Raw genomic sequence first — 8,878 nt, 5'->3', positions numbered from 1 at the left:
CTAATTCAGACATGGGATTTCTAGTATGTTAAAGACTACTAGGTTAGCATCTAGCACAGTAATCCTCATTGGATTGAATAGTCACAGAACATTCAAATCACTATCAGAGTATATAGATCCACATCAGATAACAATCAGCATTTAATGTATTTTAATTTAAGCATATATTACATGAAGATAAAACAATATGTAAACACTGATCATAAAGTCTGATGCATGAGAACAAAAACTAAGCAGATTTAGAGAAAGAACCTGAAACCATTCTAAGTTCATTTACCAGTCTTGTAAAAGTAGCTTCACATAGTGATTTTGTGAAGATATCTGCTAGTTGTTGATCTGCTGGAACAAAATGCAATTCCACTGTACCTTCCATCACATGTTCCCTTATGAAATGATACCTAATGCTGATGTGCTTTGTCATTGAGTGTTGAACTGGATTACCTGTCATAGCAATAGCACTTTGATTATCAAAGTAAATAGGTTTTTTAGAAAATTCTAACCCATAATCCAGTAACTGATTCTTCATCCAAATAATCTGTGCACAATAGCTTCCTACAGCAATATATTCTGCTTCTGCAGTTGATGTGGAAATTGATTTATGTTTCTTGCTAAACCAAGAAACCAATCTGCCTCCAAGAAATTGGCAGCTTCTACTTGTGCTTTTCCTGTCTATTTTGCATCCTGCAAAATCTGCATCCGAGTAACCTATTAGCTTAAAATCTGATTCTCTAGGATACCACAATCCTAGATCAGCTGTACCCTTGAGGTACTTGAAAATTCTTTTTACAACTATTAAATGAGGTTCTTTTGGATCATCCTGAAATCTTGCACAAAGACAGGTAGCATACATGATATCTGGTCTACTAGCAGTTAAATAGATTAATGAGCCAATCATACCTCTGTAGTTAGTAATATCTACTAATGAACCAGTATCTTTATCTAACTTGATTGCAGTGGCCATGGGAGTGGATGTAGTTGAACAGTCTTGCATTCCAAATTTCTTCAGTAAATTTCTGGTGTACTTGGATTGACAGATAAAAGTACCTTCTACATTTTGCTAGACTTGAAGTCCCAGAAAATAACTAAGTTCTCCCATCATACTCATTTGATATCTTGACTGTATTAGCTTTGCAAACCTTTCACAGAGTTTGGCATTTGTAGAACCAAATATGATATCATCAACATATATGAAAGGCATATGGCATAGCCTATTTGTATATTCGAGGATTTAACTCAACTCAAATAAGAATGTAATAAGTAAATAGTGAATCTATCGTCAGAGAGATCTCATATAGTAACATCTGTCAAAGGGTTAAGAAACATTATTCATCTACAGACTTGAAGAATTAATTCACTGGAAGAAGTTCAAGAAATTGATCATGCCTAAGTGATATAAGTCAAGATTGTGGATTTAATCAAGTGACAGAGATCTCGTCAGGGTATCAATTAATTACAAGGATTTAGTCTGAAGAAAATCAAGAGTATCAAGATTAAGACTTGAAGAAACGTCACGGAAGTTAGTCACTCATGAACCAGACAGTACATCGAGTGTCAACATTGAAGTGGTGGAATTGATTCATACTTGACAATAATTTTCAGAAGATTTTCAGAAGAATGGTTGCTGCTCAAGATTAATATTAATTCTCTATTAATTAATTAAGTCATATAATTTAATTAAGAAAATAAATTATATCTGCAAAGATTAATTTATTGATTAATTGAATTAATTGATTAATTAATTCAGAATTAATATTAAGGATTTTCAGAATTATTATTAGATTAAAATCTATTAATAATTCAGTAAGACAATTTGATTTGAACTACTATGACAATCGGTATGACAATTGATAGTCATACCGAAAGTCTTGCTAGTTCATTCTGATTGTCTTGATAGCTATTGGGATTGTCTTGCTAGTTCAAAAGGATAGTCTCACCGAAAGTCCTACCAGTTCAAATGGATTGTCATACCAGTTCATTTGATTGTCTTGCCGAAAGTCTTGCTGAGTAAACTAGATGGTTTTGTTTACTTAAACAAAAAAAAACACAGCAGAAGACAACAATGCAATAATTCAACAGAACACACAAGAGAAAAAGAAGCAGAAAATAAAGGCACAACATTTTATTTTTCATCTGCTTTTCTTCAAGATTAAATTTCTAGATTGTAAAGTTAAATCCAATTAACTAGAAATATTTATCTTGTTCTTGTGTATCAATCTAGCGTATTAAAATCCCTAGAACTTAATCTCAAATCGCATTTAGCATTTGATCTTTTAATTACAAAAATAGAAAAAGTTCATGTCGAATTTATTCTAGATTTGTAATAATTGATTTGAGATTAATCCCTTGTAACCAATACCGTAGTTGTAACACCTTTCAAGTTTAATAAAAGTTTTATTTAACTTGAATTTTGTTTCACCTTTTTATTCCGCATTTTATTCGATTAAACGGTATTGTTTGCATTTAACCCCCCCTTCTACAAACAAATTGGGACCTAACAATTGGTATCCGAGCCTTCTGATTAACGTACAAATCTAGATCCTAGACTTTTGTGTTTCTTTCACTTCTTGAATTTTTTATTCACTCAAAAAATTCATAATGACTACACAAAAAGTTGGAACCGTTAAAATTCCACTTTTCGATAAAGAAAATTATGTTATGTGGAAGAAGAAGATGCTACTGTTTTTACAAGTTGCTAATCCCAAATATTTGCAAGTGTTGAAGAAGGGTCCAAAAATTCCTATGGTTATTGAACCAGAGGTAATAGAAAATGATGTGATGATCACCAAAGCGAGAACTTATGTGAAGGATCTTGAGGACTTCTCTCCTGCTGAAATAGAAGAAGCCTCCCTGGATGCTAGCCTTCAATTAATCTTAGTAGATTCCCTTAATCCCCTGATGAATAGACATGTGATGAATTGTAAAGATTCCAAACATATCTGGGAAACTATTGAGATTATTAATGAAGGCACAGAGGAAGTTAGGGAGAACAAGCTAGAAATCCTAACCTCTGAGTATGAATACTTTAAATCCAATCCAGGGGAAGGAATCACTGAAGTGTTTGAGAGGTACAATGCATTGATCAACAACCTGAACATTAATGGTAAATACTATTCCATCAGGGAGGTCAACAAAAAGTTTCTCTTAACACTGCCAACTCATCTCGAACATAGAATCACTGCCATAAGAGAAGCAAGAGATCTGAGTGAGATTTCTTTGGAGAGGCTCTATGGTGTGTTAAAGACTTATGAGTTGGAGTAGATTCAGCAGAAGGAAGTTTACGGGAAAGGAAGAGTGGTCAGCACGTCTACTGCTCTAGTAGCTGATGAACAACAACAACAACCACAATATCAACAACAATCTCAACAGTCAGAAAGAATGGTACAGTCTTCCAAGGTTAAAGATAATGTGATAGTAGCAAAATTTGATTCTCCTACTACAAATCAATCAGGAGATGATTATTATTCCTTGGAAGAACTGGAGCAATTGGAGGATGAGTCAATGGCCCTGATTGTCAAGAGATTCTCAAATGTCAGATTCAAAAGAAATCCCAAGTTCAAGTACAAGTCCAACTACAACAGATTCCAGAAAGGTGGATCTTCATCCTCTAACACCAGCAGTGGTGGGTATAAAACAGGGATGGTTGATCGAAGCACCATTCGATGCTTCAACTGTAATGAGTTGGGACACTTTGCCACAGAATGCAGGAAGCCAAAACAAGCTAGGAAGAACTCTTACGATTCTAATCAGAAGAGTACATCTGAAAGGGCTTACCTGGCAAAGGGAAGAAGCTGGGATGATACTGACAGTGAAGATGAAGAAGTTGGGAATCTTGCTCTCATGGCTAGTGATGCAAGCACCTCATCATCAAGAAAAGAGGTAAAATTTACTGATGCTGAATTAGTTTATCATCTAGGAGGTTCCTTAGATTGTGCTCGTCGTGATAATGAATTGTTAAATCAACAAATCAAAGACCTTGAGAAAGAGGTCAATGAATTAAGACTTGTGCACATTAATCAAGATAAATTAAAAGATCAAGTGTCTTTTCTAGAGAATAGAGTTGACTGTTATAGACAACTTGAAACTATTCTTAAAGACAAGATCACTGGTCTTGAGGCTAAGGTTAAAGCTTACTTTAATTCTTGTTCGAAGTCCAAAGAGTTTTACAATAAGCAAGCTGTTAATCAAACATCTGGTATAGGTTATGATTACAATGCTGCTATTGGAAAATTAGGCATAAAATCCCCTCCTCATGTCTGTGCTAAAGGCAGGGAAGTACCACATGTGCTTAAGGGTGTTGATGAACCCCTCTATAAAGAATCAATTGCTGAACCATTTGATGAGACCTCGTTTATTATTCAAGAAGAAATCCGTGCTGAAGATAATGCTAATGAGAAAGCTGTCTCCAAGTCAAGTGTGTCAAAAGTTCCAGTCAAGGTTGTGAAAGCAACTGAGACTAACTCAGACACACATGAGTTGGATAACACAAATGCCATGTCTACCATGCATAAGTTGCCTATTGTTAATCCTTCTCATAAAGCATGTGGTGTTCCTGATTGTATGTCTTGTGCTTTTAATCTGATGTTTGCTTATTTTAATGGTAAGCATATTTCTAATGATAAGACTACTCCTCGTCAGCATGTGAATAATAGAAAGCATGATAGGTCTAAGACTGCTAGTCCTCCTAAAGCTAGAAAGGAGACATTTGTGCCTAAGCCTAAACAGAAATTTGTCAAGGCTGTTCACAAGGTCAAATGTTCAGTCATTGAGAACGTTGAGAATATTAAAATTAAGAATGTTGTTTTGCCTGATAAAGGCCAATTTTACAAGTATGCCGGACCCAGCCAAGCTTGGGTTCCGAAGAAGGTCTAATCCATTTGTATTGCAGGGCATTAAACAGGTACAACTGGTAGTGTGGATTCTTGACAGCGGATCGTCAAGACATATGACCGGAGATAGAGCCCTGCTATCAAATGTGGTTGAGAAAGCTGGCCCAGTGGTTACCTTTAGAGATAACAGCAAAGGTTTAACGGAGGGATATGGCTGTTTGCTAGCTGGAAATGTTATCATTGAAAATGTATATGTTGTGCAAGGACTTGAACACAATCTGCTTAGCATTAGTCAGTTCTGTGACAACGGCTACAATGTTTTATTCGACAAGCTGAAGTGTCAGATTCTGCACAAGAAAAGTGAAAAACCCTCCTTAATGGGAATCCGGAAAGGAAATCTGTTCGTAGCTGACATGAACTCTGGAAGCAATCCTAAAGTCAATTGTTTCTATGCAAAGGCATCGTCAGATGAGAGTTGGCTATGGCACAAGAGACTTTCTCATCTCAATTTTAAAACAATGAATTCTCTTATAAAAAGAGAATTGGTAAGAGGTCTGCCTCAGCTGGAATTCTCTTCAGAAGGACTATGTGAGGCTTGCCAGAAAGGAAAGTCAAAGAAAGCAAGTCACAGAGGCACTAACACATCTTCCATAACTGGTGTTCTGCAATTATTGCACATGGATTTATTGGGACCAGTTAATGTCCTTTCGATGTCAAAGAAGTGTTACTGTCTTGTGATAGTTGATGACTATTCCAAGTATACGTGGGTTTTATTTCTTCACTCTAAGGATGAAACACCACAAGTTGTGATTGATCATATCAAGATAATTGAGTTAGATTCTAACTTCCCTGTTAGAGCAATAAGGTCAGATAATGGGACAGAATTCAAGAATGCACTTCTCAATGAATTCTGTACAGACAAAGGGATTACCAGACAATTTTCAGCTCCTAGAACCCCTCAGCAAAATGGAGTGGTAGAAAGGAAGAATCGTACATTGATTGAAGCTGTAAGAATGATGTTAAGTGAATCCGGTCTTCCAATGTACTTTTGGGCTGAAGCTGTCAATACTGCATGTTATACTCAGAATCGAACTCTAATCAACAAAGACTTCATGAAAACTCCTTATGAGATTTTGAATGAACAGAAACCTTCTATCAAATACTTTCATGTATTTGGTGCCAGATGCTTCGTGCTCAAGGATGGAGATGAGCGTCGTGGTAAATTCGAGGCAAAGGCATATGAGGGTATTTTTGTTGGATATGGAAGAAGATCATACAGAGTGTATATCATTGATCAACACAAAGTAACTGAAAGTGTCAATGTTACATTTGATGACACTAAACTCCCTAGTATCCAAACTGAAGATCCTTCTGAGAAACTGAAGTTTGATGATATGTCAGATTCAGAATCAGAACATGGTCAAGAACCTGAGGTTGTTGCTGGTGAAGAACCTGTTAATCTTGATGATACTCAAGGTAATAGTGATGGAAACTTTGGCAACAATGTAGATACCACTGCTACTGATGGAGAATCTTCAAGTCAACATGGCAACAACTCAGGGGGAGATGCTGAAGGATCATCTAGTAGGACACAACATCACAATGAATTTCAAGGCGAATCATCAAGATCAAATCTTCCAAGACAGACTGTCTAGAATAAAGCTCACCCTTTTGAGTTGATTATTGGTGATCCAGATGTTGGAGTCAGAACTAGACGTGCTACTCAAAATGAGTGTCTGTTCTCAGGATTTCTTTCTGAGATGGAACCTAAGAAGATTGAAGAAGCACTAACTGATCCAGATTGGGTGATTGCTATGCAAGATGAACTCAATCAGTTTGAAAGTCAACAAGTCTGGAAACTGGTACCTAGACCTACACACAAGAAAGCTGTTGGTACTAGGTGGGTATTCAGGAATAAACTAGATGAAGATGGTGTGGTTACAAGAAACAAGGCAAGACTGGTAGCAAAAGGGTATTCTCAAGCTGAAGGCATTGATTATGATGAAACCTATGCTCCAGTGGCTAGACTTGAGGCCATCAGGATATTTCTGGCATTCGCAGCATTCTCAAACTTTAAAGTTTATCAAATGGATGTCAAGAGCGCCTTTCTGAATGGAAAGTTGGATGAAGAGGTATATGTAGAGCAACCTCCTGGTTTTGAAGATCCAGATCATTTGGATTTTGTCTTCTTTCTTTTCAAGGCTATCTATGGGCTCAAACAGTCTCCAAGAAAATGGTATGACACTCTCTCTGAATTTCTTATTGAAAATAGCTTTATTAGAGGTGTCATAGACAAAACTCTCTTTTCTAAAAAACATAAGAATGGTACTATATTAGTCCAAGTCTATGTGGATGATATAATATTTGGGTCTACTAATGATAATCTCTGTAAGAGATTTGCTAAGTTAATGCACAGCAAGTTTGAAATGAGCATGATGGGAGAGCTGAAGTTCTTTCTTGGATTACAAGTAAATCAAAGGTTAGATGGAACATTTATTTGTCAATCCAAGTATCTCAAGAAACTCCTCAAAAAGTACAATCTAGAGGATTCTGCATCAGCAAGGACTCCATCAACTACAGCTGTCAAGCTTGGACCATGTGAAAACTCCATTAAGGTAGATGTCACAAGCTACAGAGGTATGATTGGCTCGTTACTCTATCTTACTGCAAGTAGACCAGATATTATGTATGCTACATGCTTATGTGCAAGGTTCCAAGCGGATCCTAGAGATATTCATCTCGTTGCTGTTAAACGAATCTTAAGATATCTTAAGGGAACACCAAATCTAGGTATTTGGTACCCTAAAGAATCTGGTTTTAACCTTGTTGGATATACAGATTCAGATTATGCAGGAAGTGTTGTTGATAGGAAAAGCACCTCAGGAAGTTGTCAATTCCTAGGAAGCATGCTAGTCTCATGGTACAGCAAGAAACAACAAACAGTTTCCAACTCAACGGCCGAGGCTGAATATATTGCTGCTGGAAGCTGCTGTGCTCAGATCTTGTGGATTAGGAACCAGCTACGAGACTATGGCTCTGTATTGAACAAAATTCCTATTTTATGTGATAATACAAGTGCAATAGCCATCACCAACAACCCTGTGCAGCACTCGAGGACAAAGCACATTGACATCAGGTATTATTTTATTAGAGAGCACGTCATGAATGGTACTGTTGAACTATTCTTTGTTCCAACAGAAGAACAAATAGCAGATATTTTCACTAAACCACTTGATGAATCCACATTTACCAGATTAGTTGGTAAATTGGGCATGTTGAATAGTTTTAGTGATTAATTTAGTTAATATCTGAGATCTGTTCTTGAATGAATTTACAAATGAATTTTTCATAAATTAAAAATTCATTTGCAAATTTGTTTTATCATTCTATCATATTTCTTGCTTATTTCTATGTAATTTTTTTTTATTATCTTATCTTATTTATTTACTCAAATTGTTAATTTTAATGTCTCAGTATATTTTATTTTCTCTAGAAATATTTTTCTATGAATTTAATTTGTTAAGATTCAAAAGAAATCTATTTTTGGACTGAAAATATTATTATCTCTGAAATATTTTAATTATTTTAATTTTGTAAATATTTTCTGAATTTTTACTATTAATATAAGACTTTACTTCAGTTTTCCCTGTTTGTTAATATATTCTGTAAATTATATATATAGTCTTTCTACTGGAATGACAATCGGCAAGACAATTAAAATTGTCTTGCTGAAAATCATTTCAGTACACATGTATATATAAATCTGTTAATACTTATTTTATCTTATTCTAGAATGACAATCGGCAAGACAATTGAAATTGTCTTGCTGAAAGTCATTTTAGTAATAATGATTGCTTATTTTAAAATCAGATTAATTTTATAACTGGCAAGACAATCGGTATGACTATTGATTGTCATGCCAGTAATAAAATTAATATCAGAATTATTATGTTTTATTTTGTACTGGTATGACAATCGGTATGACTATCAGATTGTCATACCAGTTATATATTATTATTTGTTTTCTTTTATTTTCTCATATTTGCCTTGTA

The sequence above is a fragment of the Apium graveolens genome, chromosome 4 (assembly GCF_009905375.1).
Source record: "Apium graveolens cultivar Ventura chromosome 4, ASM990537v1, whole genome shotgun sequence".
In the NCBI taxonomy this organism is placed as follows: domain Eukaryota; kingdom Viridiplantae; phylum Streptophyta; class Magnoliopsida; order Apiales; family Apiaceae; genus Apium; species Apium graveolens.
The sequence above is the reverse complement of the archived record's forward strand: the minus strand, read 5'-3'. Positions refer to the sequence as shown.